The 15,816-nt window shown below is 44.8% G+C and overlaps 1 protein-coding gene across 1 annotated transcript in view; it reads right to left on the bottom strand.

The window, feature by feature from the left end:
• Window positions 1–15,816, bottom strand: part of BCAR3 (BCAR3 adaptor protein, NSP family member) — a 250,806-nt gene that overhangs the window by 222,659 nt on the left and 12,331 nt on the right. The gene's annotated exons all lie outside the window — the stretch shown is intronic.

Genomic DNA, 15,816 nt, shown 5'->3' with positions numbered 1-15,816 from the left:
TCATCAGCATCTCTCCTACCCACTGTCCAGTCCCTTCCATGTCTGATGAGTTGTCTTTGGGAATGGTTCCTGTCCTGGGCCAACAGAAGGTTTGGGGACTGAGACTGCCGGGATTCCTCTAGTCTCAGTCAGACCATTAAGTATGGTCTTTTTGTGAGAATTTGGGGTCTGCATCCCACTGATCTCCTGCTCCCTCAGGGGTTCTCTGTTGTGCTCCCCGTCAGGGCAGTCATCAGTTGTGGCCGGGCACCAACTAGTTCTTCTGGTCTCAGGATGATGTAAGTCTCTGGTTCCTGTGGCCCTTTCTGTCTCTTGGGCTCATAGTTATCGTGTGACCTTGGTGTTCTTCATTCTCCTTTGATCCAGGTGGGTTGAGACCAATTGATGCATCTTAGATGGCCGCTTGTTAGCATTTAAGACCCCAGACGCCACATTTCAAAGTGGGAATTATTTTGCCAATTGACTTAGAAGTCAAAGAATTATTTTGCCAATTGACTTAGAAGTCCCCTTAAACCATGGTCCCCAAACCCCCGCCCTTGCTCCGCTGACCTTTGAAGCATTCAGTTTATCCCAGAAACTTCTTTGCTTTTGGTCCAGTCCAGTTGAGCTGACCTTCCATGTATTGAGTATTGTCCTTCCCTTCACCTAAAGTGGTTCTTATCTATTAACTAATCAGTAAAAAACCCTCTCCCTCCCTCCCTCCCTCCCCCCCTTGTAATCACAAAAGTATGTGCTCTTCTCAGTTTATACTATTTCTCAAGATCTTATAATAGTGGTCTTATACAATACTTGTCCTTTTGCCTCTGACTAATTTTGCTCAGCATAATGCCTTCCGGGTTCCTCCATGTTATGAAATGTTTCACAGATTCATCACTGTTCTTTAGAGATGTGTAGTATTCCATTGCGTGAATATACCACAATTTATTTAACCATTCATCCATTGATGGACACCTTGGTTGACTCCAGCTTTTTGCTATTATTGTAAACAGAGCTGCAATAAACATGGGTGTGCATATATCTGTTTGTGTGAAGGCTCTTATTTCTCTAGGGTATATTCCGAGGAGTGGGGTTTCTGGGTTGTATGGTAGTTCTATTTCTAACTGTTTAAGATAACGCCAGATAGATTTCCAAAGTGGATATACCATTTTACATTCCCACCAGCAGTGTATAAAAGTTCCAATCTCTCCGCAGCCTCTCCAACATTTATTATTTTGTGTTTTTTGGATTAATGCCAGCCTTGTTGGAGTGAGATGGAATCTCATCGTAGTTTTAATTTGCATTTCTCTAATGGCTAATGATCGAGAGCATTTTCTCATGTATCTGTTAGCTGCCTGAATATCTTCTTTAGTGAAGTGTGTGTTCATATCCTTTGCCCACTTCTTGATTGGGTTGTTTGTCTTTTTGTGGTTGAGTTTGAACAGAATCATGTAGATTTTAGAGATCAGGCAGTGGTCGGAGATGTCATAGCTGAAAATTCTTTCCCAGTCTGTAGGTGGTCTTTTTACTCTTTTGGTGAAGTCTTTAGATGAGCATAGGTGTTTGATTTTTAGGAGCTCCCAGTTATCTGGTTTCTCTTTGCCATTTTTGGTAATGTTTTGTATTCTGTTTATGCCTTGTATTAGGGCTCCTAACGTTGTCCCTATTTTTTCTTCCATGATCTTTATCGTTTTAGCCTTTATGTTTAGGTCTTTGATCCACTTGGAGTTAGTTTTTGTGCATGGTGTGAGGTATGGGTCCTGTTTCATTTTTTTGCAGATGGATATCCAGTTATGCCAGCACCATTTGTTAAAAAGACTATCTTTTCCCCAATTAACTGACCCTGGGCCTTTGTCAAATATCAGCTGCTCATATGTGGATGGATTTATATCTGGGTTCTCAATTCTGTTCCATTGGTCTATGTGCCTGTTGTTGTACCAGTACCAGGCTGTTTTGACTACTGTGGCTGTGTAATAGGTTCTGAAATCAGGTAGAGTAATGCTTTACTTATCCGAGGCTTCTTTCCCTTCCATACGAAGTTGGTGATTTGTTTCTCCATCACATTAAAAAATGACATTGGAATTTGGATTGGAAGTGCATTGTATGTATAGATGGCTTTTGGTAGAATAGACGTTTTTACTATGTTAAGTCTTCCTATCCATAAGCAAGGTATGTTTTTCCATTTAAGTAGGTCCTTTTAGTTTCTTGTAGTAGTACTTTGTAGTTTTCTTTGTATAGGTCTTTTACATCTTTGGTAAGATTTATTCCTAAGTATTTTATCTTCTTGGGGGCTACTGTGAATGGTATTGATTTGGTTATTTCCTCTTTGATGGTCTTTTTGTTGACGTAGAGGAATCCAAGTGATTTTTGTATGTTTATCTTATAACCTGAGACTCTGCCAAACTCTTCTATCAGTTTCAGTAGTTTTCTGCAGGATTCCTTAGGGTTTTCTGTGTATAAGATCATGTCATCTGCAAATAGAGATAATTTTACTTCCTCCTTGCCAATCCGGATGCCCTTTATTTCTTCGTCTAGCCTAATTGCTCTGGCTAGGACCTCTAGCACAATGTTGAATAAGAGCAGTGATAAAGGGCATCCTGTTTTTTTTTTTTTTAAGGCTGCCAAATTTGGGATTAGCATCACACAGGGAAAACAGCATCTGACTTGGAGACTCTAGATTAACATCTACAAGATAACTGAGATAAAAGTCACTTACTCTCTTTGTTCTTGTTGCTGTTGTTAGGTGCCATCAAGTTGATTCTGACTCATAGTGATCCCCTGTGCAACAGAACGAAACACTGCCTGATCCTGCGCCATCCTCACAATTGTTGATATCCTTGAGCCCATTGTTACAGCCACTGTGTCAATCTGTCTTGTTGGGGATTTTCCTCTTTTCCAGTGACCCTCTACTTTGCCAAGCATGGTGTCCTTCTCCAGGGACTGATCCCTCCTGATAACACGTCCAAAGTGCGTGAGACATAGTCTTGCCATTCTTGCTTCAAAGGAGACTCTGGTTGTACTTCTTCCAAGACAGGTTTGTTTGTTCTTTTGGCAGTCCATGGTATATTCAATATTCTTTGCCAACGCAATTCAAAGGTGTCAATTCTTCTTGCATCTTCTTTATCCAACGTCCAGCTTTCACATGTATATGAGGCTATTGAAAACACCACAGCTTGGGTCAGGCACACCTTAGTCTTCAAAGTGACATCTTTGCTTTTTAATGCTTTAAAGGGGTCTTTTGCAGCAGATTTGCCCAATGCAATGCATCTTTTCATTTCTTGACTGCTGCTTCCATGCATGTTGATCATAAAAAAAAAAAAAAAAAAATTTAGTTGATCATAGATTCAAGTAAAAGGAAATCCTTGACAACTTCAATCTTTTCTCCATTTATCATGATGTTGCTTATTGGACCTGTTGTGAGGATTTTTTTTCCCTTTATGTTGAGGTACAATCCATACTGAAGGCTGTGTGTGGTCTTTGATCTTCATCAGTTTAAGTGCTTCATGTCCTCTCCCCTTTTAGCAAGCAATTTTGTGTCATCTGCATAACACAGGTTGTTAATGAGTCTTCCTCCAATCCTGATGCTGCATTCTCTCTCGGAGGAACACTTATTCTCAGTTTCCTCACTTAAAAAATAAGAGCTGTGAGACTGGCTCAGGCTACCTACAAGGTTATTGTCAGGATTAAATAAGTAACGTGAAATCCTTTAAAAACTTCACATATACTGGGCATTAATGTTATTTCCCTCTTCATCAATTCTCCTTTTGTTCTTATTTTCTGTGCCACACAATTAATAGCACTTGATATACTGACCATTTATTCTTCAATAATATCACACAACACAACCTGGGATTATATTCTAGTTTGATAGAATGTTGTATATGATTCTGGCTGGTTCCTCTGACCTATGTGTGTGTCTCAGCCCTCTTGCTAAGTTGGGATGTACAGAGTAGGAACTGTGTCTCACACTTCTCTTGTTCCCTACAACATCCAGCACGATGCTGGACATGAGGAAATATATATATATATGAGGAAGGTGCTGAATAAATACCACGTGGGTGCTTTGTAGCCTCCCCACCATTCTATGCCAGCTTAACTTCCTTCTTAAAAAGTTGAAATTATCATTCCTTTTAGAACCACAAGATGATCTGCATTAACTACGGGTGATGTATGTCTTAAAGGTACGCCACTGTGTCCTTCAACCAGAAAAGTGATGGCGTGTGGTGGTGGTGATTTTGCGCTAATCCCTCACTATGGCTTCCAGAGCCGCTGGAGAAGAACATGCTTAGTTTTAAATTTTAGTCAGTATTCCCGCGTGGGTCTCCTTCTTATCATCCTTCCTCCAGTTTTTTTTTTTTTTTAATATATAAATCATGAATAAAATAAAAGGAAACAAGTTCTTTTGATGCAGTCCTCAAAGTGGACATTTCAACAGGTAAAATCAGTTGCCATGGAGTCAATTCTGACTCATGGTGATCTAATGTGTGTGAGAGTAGAACTGTGCTTCACAGGGTTTTCAGTGGCTGACTTTTCAGAAGCCAGCCTTTCTTCTAAGGTGCTTCTAGGTGGACACAAACCTCCAACCTTCCAGTTAACAGCTGAGCACATTAACGGTTTGCACCACCCAGGGACTCCAAAATTTTCTAAAATCAGATTTTTTTAACAGTTACTAGAAAACTATGTGATATAGGTTGGCCCCATTTTGAGAAAATCCAATTTCTAGAAACTCATATATACAAAATTGAGATTCGGAAGTAAATTTTTACAGAAGGCTTTTTTACTAGGAAATCCCTTATTCTCACATTACCCATGAGTCAATTTAAAATAGGTTTACTATATATAGATGTTTAATTTTCACTCACCAAATCAGGAAGTTGAGTATTGTGTAAATCAGTTGCACCTGCACAAACTTTGTAATTTGATACTCTTAAAAACCTTCATCCTTAGTACCTACTCCATGAGTAATCTGCTTAAAGGTGATCTTGATTTTCACTTTTCCTGCTTTGGTTGAAATGTTTCACCTTAAAGATATGTGATAAATGGGAATTTCCTCATTTTAATATGTGCACCATAATTGTTCTTAGCCAAAGGTATTGTACTCTAATTGGGTAAAGATTAGCCTTTCAGCTTTCCTTTGATACTAGGCACTCAACCATGGAATCTAAAATTAGTCAGTTGACTTCAGAATCCAGGTGAGAGCTAAGTGGAAGCAATTCATTTGGCTCCACTAAGTCACAGAAGTTGTTAAAACAGTAAATACAGGTCTGGTCAAGCTTCTTCACTAAAGTCAACTTTTCAGGACTGACTCCTGCTAGGAACGGGAAACCACCACATTTCAGAGCTGAGAGGACAACTCATGAACTTTTGATCCTACCATATCCATTGCTGTCGAGTTGATTCCAACTCGTAGCAATCCTATTGGACAGAGTGGAACTGCCCCATAGGGTTTCCAAGGCTGTAATCTTTATGGAAGCAGACTGCCATGCCTTTCTTCAGGAGAGTGGCTGGTGGGTTCAAACCGTTGCAGAGGGCACTGCACCACCAGGGCTCCTTCTTGATCCTACAGCTTAGGAGAATGAAGTGAGTGGCCTCCCTGAGCTTGTTTCCAAGACCACAAAATGAGTCATATAACCTGCCCTGCCTACCTCTCAAAGGCATTGTGAGGATTAAGTAAATGGGCTTTTTCAACTGTAAAGCACTCTGTAAGCAGCAGCCAACAAAAGGAACATGTTGCCATCAAGTCCATTCCAAATCATAGCGACCCTACAGAACTGCCCTATAGGGTTTCCACGAAGCTGCCTGTGGGTTTGAGCTGCCAACCTTTTTGTTAGCAGCCATAGTTCTTAACCACTTCGCTACCAGGGCTCTGATTCTGTAAGCACAAGGCATTCTTATTTTCTACAGTCACTGTGGCAGTTTTAAATATGTCTGCAAATTCTTTAACCCTCCTCCCATCCAGAAATGCTCTCTCTTTGGGTAGGCAGCCGACAGCTTTAGAGACTTGCTTCTAATCAATAGAACTCAGCAAACTTAAGTTCTAAGGCTGGGTCAGAGAGGACAATTCTGCTTCTGCCTGGATCTCTTAGGACGCTGGCTCTGGGAGAAGCCAGGACCATGTAAGGAGTCTACCTGTCCTGAGACTGCCCTGCTGTGAGGCAATCATGGGGAGAGGTCACCTGCAGGGCCCCTGGTCAGCAGTCCTAATCTTTGAGTCTCTCCCAGTCCAGGTGCCATAGATGTGAGTGAATGAGCCCTCAGATGGCTCTAGCCTCCAACGCTGAAGATATTCTCAGACTTTGAATCTTCTTAGTTGATGCCCCAGACATCATGGAACAGAGACAAGAGCCATTCCTGCTGTGTCCTTTCTGAATTCCTGCCTCACAGAACCCGTGAACATAATAAAATGGTTGTTTTGTTTTGTTTTGCCACGAAAATTGTGCTGTCCGTTATGCAGCCATGCCGACGGGAATAGTTGCTCTGGCTAATGATGAGCACAATGCCCACAGACACAGCAGCACGCACTGTGCTTACTTACTCTGTGCTCTTACTCTAGGGTGAGGCTTCACCTCATGTGGCACAGCTCACTTTATCCTGACCAGAGCTCTGTGAGGAAGTCATTATTTTCCCATCACACAATGAGGAAACCAATGGTCAGAGGCGCTAGTGACTTACTCAAGTTTCACAGACAGCAAGTGGAAGAGCCAGGACTGAAACCCGTGTCTGGCAAAGCGTACACCTAAACTATAACTGACTCCCTCCACATAGCAGGTGACAGCCAGGACTGTCAGCACGAACTCTTCAATCCCAAGTCCAAGGACCTTTCCCTTATATCCTCAGTCTGTTTCCTCTGGTTCCTCTCTCTTTTTTCACTTGGTTCCCACAATTCTCCTCGTCTAAGAGATGGATGGAATGTAACCTCTATATTTCTCTGACCTGGCCAACTTTCAAGCTGGCCTGGTATCATCAGGGATGTTCGCAAACATTTTGTCTGTCCCTAAGGCTGAAAAAGGAGCCCCTGGATGGAGCAAATGGTTAAGAGCTTAACTACTAACTGGACGGTTGGCAGTTCAAATCCACTCAGAGGCTTCTCAGGTGATCTGCTTCTAAAAGGTCACAGCCATTGAAGACCCCATGGACAAAATTTCTACTCTGCAAAACATGGGGTTGCCATGAGTTGGAATTGACTCAATGGCAAATGATTTGGGCTTTTTTGAGGGGGAGGGGGTGGACAGAAAGCTAAAACAGCCACATGGCTTTACCCTAGAAGCCCTCCTTTGCCTCAGAGGCCTTGGCCAAGCCTGTCAGAATCTATCAGAGCCTCTGAGCTACAGGGAGAACATATCAAATAATTCACAAGCAACTCATTCACACATCCTAATCTCCAAACATGCTGTGTGACCCATTTGCTCTTGGTCCCCAGAGTCATTAGCCCACCTGTGACAAATTATCTAGAACGTTTCCCACAGGCGGTGCTCTCAGCCAGCTCTTATATGATGCCAGCTTCTAGACTGCTCCTATGTGTGGGAATGGTGCCCACACCAGGCTGCTGCCCTGGCAAGACCTCCCCAGCCTGAAAGGAAAAGCCCATGCCAGCTTTGGCCTTGACAGCCACGGATGCCCTGAATCTGCAGATCCACCTAGAGAAAAGCATGCGCCTTTGAGCGTCTCTGTGAACTGCGCTCAAAATGTACCTCTTCACCATGTACTTAAAAGTCTATTTTGGCTTTTCACATTTACTCTCTGAGTGGTATCACCTGCATAGTCAGCTCTCCCAGCTCTCACCAAGCCCCAACCTCAGGCACTCCTTGCTGGCAAGAGGCCACCCTCTTCAAAGGCAGACATGAAAGAAACTAGGCACTAACTCTTCCACTTAAAACTGTCACTACCCAAGAGTGTGAAGGAAAGAAACTGGCTCGTTCAAGCTGTGACAAACCCACTGGAGTCTATTTCTTGTCCTCTATCATGTGACTAAGGAGCCCTGGTGGCACTACAGTTAAACACTCGGCTGCTAATAGAAAGACTAGTGGTTGGAACCCACCCAGAGGCTTCACAGGAGAAAGGCCTGGTGATCTGCTCCCATAAAGATTGCAGCCTAGAAACCTTATGGGACAGTTCTACTGTGTCCTATAGGGTCACTATGAGTCAAAAATTGACTTGACAGCACCTAACCAAAACAAGGAAACCCTGGTGGCATAGTGGTTAAGAGCTACAGCTGCTAACCAAAAGGTTGGCAGTTCAAATCCACCAGTTGCTCCTTAAAAACCCAATGGGGCAGTTCTACTCTACCCTATTTTTTGGTTGTAGCCCTCCCATAGTCAAAGAAACGAACCTTTTTGTTTGTTAACGCTGAGCCTTGGCTCAAGATTTGAAGGCTGGATGGAATTCTGTTCCATCCTTGCAAACATTTGGAGAACTGCTCAGTCAGCCTTGGAGGTGGGGAAGTGGGAACACACCTGTGTGCTCCTGTATGCCTACAGCTTTGGTCTTGTCAACGTAGGAAGCATTGAGAACATAACTCTAAATCTCAGCCCTCTTTGTTCCCTGAACACAAAGGGCAAGATCCCAAGTAATCAGATGAAGTTATGGCTATCAGTGGGAAGGCTTTCCATTTCTACAGCATTCAATCTTTCTTGAAGGCTTGCTTGGCATCATTTGACCAGCACACAATACATCTCAGAGGTGAAATTTTGCCAGATTTTTTTTATCACTATTATGCAGGCCAGGCATTGGAAATGCACAAAGAGATACAGGAGTGTGTGTGTGTGTGTGTGTGTGTGTGTGTGTGTGTGTAGTAGAAGAGAGAACATATTTAATCACTTACAATTATCTAAAATGCCCTCTAGTGACAGGGACTTTTGTACTGTGTTGATTTTCATTTCATGTCCCATCTCAGGGTTATCTAAAGTCACGCTGACTCCAGGGTCAGACCAAAACAGAGTGGGAATCCCCACAGGCAGGAGCCAGCCTGCAACCGAAGTTCATCTGCCCTTGACAAATAAGAGAGGGGAGAATTTATCCCCTGTCAGGTGGGCTGTGTGTCTCTCCTGTCTAGACTACAGCCTCTGACAATTTGCGTGGATTGTGAAGAACTGTCAACAGCACAGACAAAATGCACAGCACTAATCATCAGAATTTTAAAGCTATGTGCAACCTTAAGGGACCAAATCAAGGTGCTTGTTAATTGCATTAGTGGTCCAGGATTGATTCTTTTCCCCTTGCGTGTCAGTGCCGTTGGTAGCATGGATTCTTCCTGTTCTAGAAAATAACGGCTGGCCCAGCATCACCCAAAGGCTGTTCTTGGGGTGCTCACTCTCATTCAACTCCCAAGCCACTCTATCTCTGCAATACCAACCACAGGTCTAATGATTAACCCCGCTATCCCCAACTAGCGCAGACCTCTCCTTTGCACAGGATATCAGTGCTTGCCCTACAGCTAGATGGCTAACCCTGGAGAGTCAGCAGCAAGACCTGGGGGCCTTGGAACAGGCCCATTACCAGCTGTGGGGCATTATGTTACACAAGCTACTGTAAACTTTTCATTATTCCATTTTTCATACTCCCTCGGAACTCTTGGGGAGCTATGGTGGCACAGTGGTTAAGAGCTATGGCTGCTAACCAAAAGGCCAGCATTTCGAACTCACCAGCCACTCCTTGGAAACCCTATGGGGCAGTTCTACTCTGTCCTACAGGGTCACTATGAGTCAAAATCAACTTGTCGGCAAGGGGCTTTTTTAGGAAGTCTCCAAAGTGAGTTAATAAGCTGATAAAGTGTCTTGAGCTCACTTTCCAACTTCAGCTATAACTGTTAAAAAGTACATTTTAAAAATTATTTTTAAACAAAAAGATTACAGAAACTGAAGGGGCCTTGGTTAGGTTCTAAGTGGTAATACATCATTTGGACAGAAGTGTGTCTGTGCCCATTGTCCCTACTTCATAAAGTAGGGTACAGCCAGGTACGGCCTCTGGAAAGGATTGTAATGATTTTTGGCATCAACAACACTCAAGACAGTCACTTGGCTTTTATGCTTTGTCCCTGGTATCCCCATGGTTGCTGTGCAAGGTGCTATATAAAGGTTAGCCCTAAATGTGGAAATTCCTGGCCTTACAAAAATTACACTCTAGGTTTCTAGAATTGTCTTGAATGGGAGAAAGAGAGATGCTGAGCTGTACTGGCCTCTTTGGAGTTGGGGAAGGCAGGGAGGACCTACAGGCATGTCCTGGAGGAGCCAGGACCACCTGAAGTATCAGGTCAGCCCCAGGATAAGAAAGTCTTTGTTGGTTGGGGTCTGCTCTGGGTTTGATGGCAGGGGGAGTGTGTTTTGGTTCTGGGGAAGCAGTGTCTTTGGGTTTCTTGTTGAGGTGCAAAGAGGAAGATCCTCAGTCTTATTGTAGTCAGGGGATCTGTGTTCATACTGGGGAAAGTAAGGGGTCTTCCATAAGGAGCACAGGGTCACAGGGTCTGGGGGATGAAGCCAGGCTGAAGAAGTGGGGTCAGGTCTAGCCGATGACGTCCTTTCTGTTCCCTCTTCTACAGGGGAGTGGGTCCACAGGGAGCTACTTAGGGTCCTTAGTGAGCATACAGCAACTCCTTGAAGTTTCTCTCTCCCTTAACCCCATCTTTGCATCTGAGACAGCTGGTGGAAGTCTTACCGCATAACTTCCCAGGGCTGACTTATAGTGGAGGGAAGTACCATGTTTTTATGAAAATAACTGCGCGTCTTCTACATTTGTTTGCCAACCGTGCTCTCTTTCGTAAGCGTGTTTGTTAATTTTTTTTACAGCAACATGTTCAAAAAATTGGTATAGCAGTGCTTATGAAAATACCTCGCAGGGGGAGGGTGAGGTTGGCAAACAAACCTAGAAGGCGGGGATACAGTAATGACTTTATGAGCTAAGTTCAACTTGGCAACAAGGAATATTGTTTCTGCAACACGTGTTTGGTCGACTGTCAGGTAAAGAACTGACCCACTCTAGATAGCATTGTGGCTCTTCTGTACCTTTTGTCCTCTCTATTTCCTTCCAGAGGGAGGCAATGTCCCATGGGCAAGGCAAGCGTCCTTTAGGGAGTTTACTCCTTTTCTCCTGAGTCATGCCTTCATCAATCTCCCAGCCTCCTGGAAGTAGGGTCTCCCCTCATTGCTTCTCCCACCACAGCCTCCTTGGCTGGTGTGAAGTAGCCTGCAGAGAGCTCAGGCCTGGGCCTCAGTGCTGACAGCCTTCCTGTTCATTAGCTCCAAGTGTCATGGATCCCAGGTTCCCTGGGATACAGATTCTGAGACAGGTGGTTTATTAGGGAAGGCTCTCAGGAACAAAACCTGTAAGGGAATGCTATGGATTGAATTCTGTCTCCCAAAAATATATGTTGAAGTCCTAACCCTTAGTCCTGTGAACATGACCTTGTTTGGAAATAGGTTCTTTGAAGATGTTATCAGTTAATTTAACATGAAGTCATATTAGAATAGGGTTGGTCCTAATCCAAACTGAGTGGCCTTCTTATACAAGATGAAAAGAGACACAGAGAGACAGACAGAAAGGGGGACAGTCCTGTAAAGATGCGACTGCAAGTCAAGGAATGCCTGGGGCTACCAGAAGCTGGGAGGGACAAGAAAGCATCTTCCCCTAGACACCTCAGAGGGGGCATGGTTCAGCTGACATGTTGATTTGGACTTCCAGCCTCCCAAACTCTGAGACAATAAATGTATGATCTTACAAGCCAGCCAGGGAGTGAGAGAAGACTGGGACATAAGGGAGAAGTTGGGCAGCAGCACAGTTGTAACAGAAGTCTTAGCTGACCCCATAGGGAGCTCTGAAGCTGAGTTACCCCTTCAGAGAGTCCTGAATGGAGGCAAAGGGCAGGGCCTTGGCACCTACCTCTGCATCATCCAGCCATTGAATGCAGTTGCTCCTGGGATGGGGGCATAACCAGGGGATAAGGCAGCTCCCTTTGGCTAAGGGCAATTCCTGGGGAGGAACCCATATACACCCCATCAGCAGACAACACTCTCAGCAGCTGGGATAATGAGTGCCTTGGTCTGGAAGGGAGATCTGGGCAGCACACTCTTGTACTTGTTCCTGCCAGAGACCAGAGAAAGAGCAGGATGAAGGTGGGGTCTCCTATCCCTATGCTCCACGTCAACCCCTCAGCCTGACCTGTCAGAACACAGGGCCGGGGGTGGGGGGAAGAAGCAGAGTTCCAAGGGAGTACCCAGTAGTGACTGGAAAAGCACTGCATCAACAGGGCTGAGGGGCAGGCCTGGGCCTCTGAAGATGAGCTGGCCACCATCTTGCGGATGGAGCCCAGTTGACCTGCCTTAGACCTGAGAAGAGAGTTTGCCACACACAAAGAATTTGTCAGGGAAGACCCCCTAATTGGCAGCTAGCTCTAGAATGGTTTAAAGCTATGTCACTTTCATTTGATTCTCAAAGAAGTTTATTGTAACTTTAATCTCCTTTAAGCTTCCTGGTTTATGTCATTTTTGAAGCATGGCAGACTCATGAGGACCCAGGAGAAGACTATCTGAGAAATGTTCTTGGGACCTGAGAAATGCTGACCAAACCTGGGAGCAATGTCTTCCTATCAGAGTTCACCAAGTCACTTAATCAGATCCAATGTTGGTTCTCTCCTGTTTACCCCCTTGGTATCACTGCCACATCTCTTTGTTTTTCCATCTCTTTTGGGAGTATGGTGGCTGAGGAGAGGCTGCATGATAATAGAATGGGAGAAAGGTCCTGCTCTCTGTCACTGTTAGCGCTTCTGCAGGCCAAGTGGAAAGAGTGGTTGGCTAGGAGCAGGTGAGCTATGGAAGGTTCCAGACCTACATGCCTCAGCCAAGAACACTCCTCAGTATAATTCCTAGCACCCTATTACTCCACTCCCCAACATACTAACATGCAGAATTGGATGTAATGCAAGTCATTATCCCCCAAACTAGCCTCAGAGGGCATAGGCTGATGCAACCCACTGCCTGTGACACAGTTATCTGGCCCTGGCAACAGTGTTTAAAGTGTGACAAGGGTGAAATATTGCCCTGCTGGTCTGAAAGGGCCTTTGCCACCAACAAAGAGCATTATGACAACAGGAAGAAGCCAAAAGCCAGGCACAGTGTAGACAGGAAAGATTTCTCTCTACTCTTCAGGAAAAAGAGAGGAGAAGAAAGGGGGTTTTAACCCTTCAGCGTTTGGCTAATTTCCTAACCAACAATGGCTAAAGGTACTTTACCCTCAGCTCTGCATCCTGGAGGAACAGGAGCTGCTCTCAGCTAGAAGGCTACCTGCTGGTTAGGGATGAGTCCAGTGTACTACCAAGTGGCCTCTGTAGGTGCTGGAGGAGGCAGTGCATGAAACTCAGAGCTCCACAGGAGCCTGAGTTTTTAAAAAGCTTCCTGCTTTTTATTCATTTTTCATTCCATCTGCATCAATCAAACATTTAAATAATCAAATGACAAATGTCTGTTGAAGACTCACTAGGTGTGAAATACCACGCTAAGTGCAGCAAATTATTTGGAGGGAGAATAAGACAGAGGTCCCCAGGCTGTGGAAAATTCCACTGCCTCAAGCAGCTTGCTTGACACACCCCATAGCTTTAGATTAGAATCCTGGTTCTCCTCTCCTTAACTGCTGCCCCAAATTAGAGGAAATTGGCAAAAACCAGTTTAGATGCCATGTTAACATTCAGGGTAACCTTTTAGACCTCATACATAGTAACTTCCCCTCCCCATTACGACTGTGTAGCATGATTAAGAATGTTGCTGATGTAACTTGTATGAACTTCCTACTTTTAAACCCCTTAGAAGTAACCTCCCCTCTCACCCTCACTGAGCAGTCTTAGCAGTAGCAGCCCCAACTGTTTCCTTTCCTTGCACAATGAAATAAAGGCCCCTTTCTACCCTCCCACCTCGGTCTCTCTTTTATTGCCTGAGACAAGTCACGCTGAACAGAACCTGGGGTTTCCACCGGGCAACAAGAAGATAAATATACATTAAAAATATTAAAAGATAACAGAAGACAGGCTATCACAATTGCACTGGAGGGCAAATTCAGAACATGGTCAAGCCCATCTCTGGTCCACAGCTATCTCTGTTGGCTCTGGATCTCATCCAGGTGCTGCTGTCAGCAGACATCTCCCTGCTGCCTATGTGGATTTTCCTGGTGCTGGGCACTCGACGGCAGTGGTTAGCGGTAGGTACATGCAAGTTCTCAACCTGAGGGTGGCTCAGAATCACTGTCCCCCAGTTCTGCGGCTGGCATGGTGGGGCACCTGGCTTGGTAGTTTTGTCTTCAGCACAGTAATCCTATGAAGGGGTTACGTAACCTGCCAAAGGTCAAAATGCTAGAAATTGGTGGAGCCAGAATTTGAACCAGGTAGCCAGGCTTCATAAGTCCACACTATCAAGCAATGCACAATCATTATATTGCTTCATAACGGCTCTCCACAGCTCTCAGGATAAAGGCCGAAGTCCTTAGCATTCAAAGCCCCTCATTGTCCAGCTGTTGCCCATCTCTCTAGACCCGCCTCTGCTCCCTTGCCTACATGCTCCCTTTACTTCACCCAGGGGTATGCTGGTAAATGTTTAACAACTGGTTCTCCAGAAGTTAGAGCCCTGATTGGTAGCATTTGTCAGTCCCTATCCTTAGCCTCTCCCCGTCTCATACACTCATATTTCCAAAAAAAAAAAAAAAACTCTACTGCTGTTCAGTTGATTCTGACTCATAGGGACCCTATAGGACAAAGTAGAACTGCCTCATAGGGTTTCCAAGGTTGTAAATCTTTACAGAAGCCAACTGCCACATCTTTCTCCCACAGAGTGGCTGGTAGGTTTGAACCGCTGACCTTTTGGTTAGCTGCTGAGTGCTTAACCACTGCACTACCAGGGCACATTTCCAGTGAATGCCGATACTCCCACTACGGCCAATTTCAAGCTATGAACATGGTGTCACTGAACATAGAGTTGGGAAGAGATGGGAACAATCAGTGCTCACGGCAGGGGGAGATGGCTCCATAGGTGGCGGACTCCACCTACCTCCATCACCCACATGACTCTGCTTATTAAGGACAGAGGACCTGGGGCCACAGACCACCTGTATTAGTTCCTAGGGCTGCCGTAACAGAGTACCACATACTGGGTGGCTTAAAACAACAGAATTTTATTCTCTTGCAGTTTTGGAGGCTGGGAATCTGAAATCAAGGTGTGGGCAAGGCTATGTTCTCTCTGAAGGCTCTGGGGAATAATTTGTTCCATGCCTTTCCCTTAGTTTCTGGTGTTGCCGGCAGTCCTTGGCATTTCTTGGCTTGTAGATGCATCACTCCAATCCTTACCTCCATGTTCACATGATATTCTCCTTGTGTGTCTCAGTCTCTTCTCCTCTTCTTTTAAGAACACCAGTCATATTGATTAGGGCCCACCCTAATGACCTTATCTTAACTTGATTACCTCTGGAAAGACCTTATTTCCAAATAAGCTCACATTCACAGGTACCAAGGGTTAGGACTTCAACATATCTTTTGAAAAAGGGGGCTGAATTCAATCCATAATGCCACCCATCCTCCTGATCATGGCCTGTGGTTCCTGTGTGGACCTGGAAAGCTCCACTGAAAGTCCACATTCATTCCTTCTTATTCACTACCTACCACTGGCAGTTTGAGGGCAGAACTGAGGGCTAAGAATATGGACTGGGCCCTGGCTGCTGTCCATCCTCCAGCTAGGCCGCTGTCCCCTGTTAGCCACAGTAGACTTTACCTACCAAGCCCCTACCCTCTCCACCCAGAACACCCTACTGCACAGTAGTATGTATCCTACCCCTTCTAGTGCCCAAACCTCAGAGCATCACTGCGGCCCCATC

This window comes from Elephas maximus, chromosome 3 (genome assembly GCF_024166365.1).
Source record: "Elephas maximus indicus isolate mEleMax1 chromosome 3, mEleMax1 primary haplotype, whole genome shotgun sequence".
Lineage (NCBI taxonomy): Eukaryota > Metazoa > Chordata > Mammalia > Proboscidea > Elephantidae > Elephas > Elephas maximus.
This window is presented reverse-complemented; position numbering and strand designations above follow the sequence as displayed.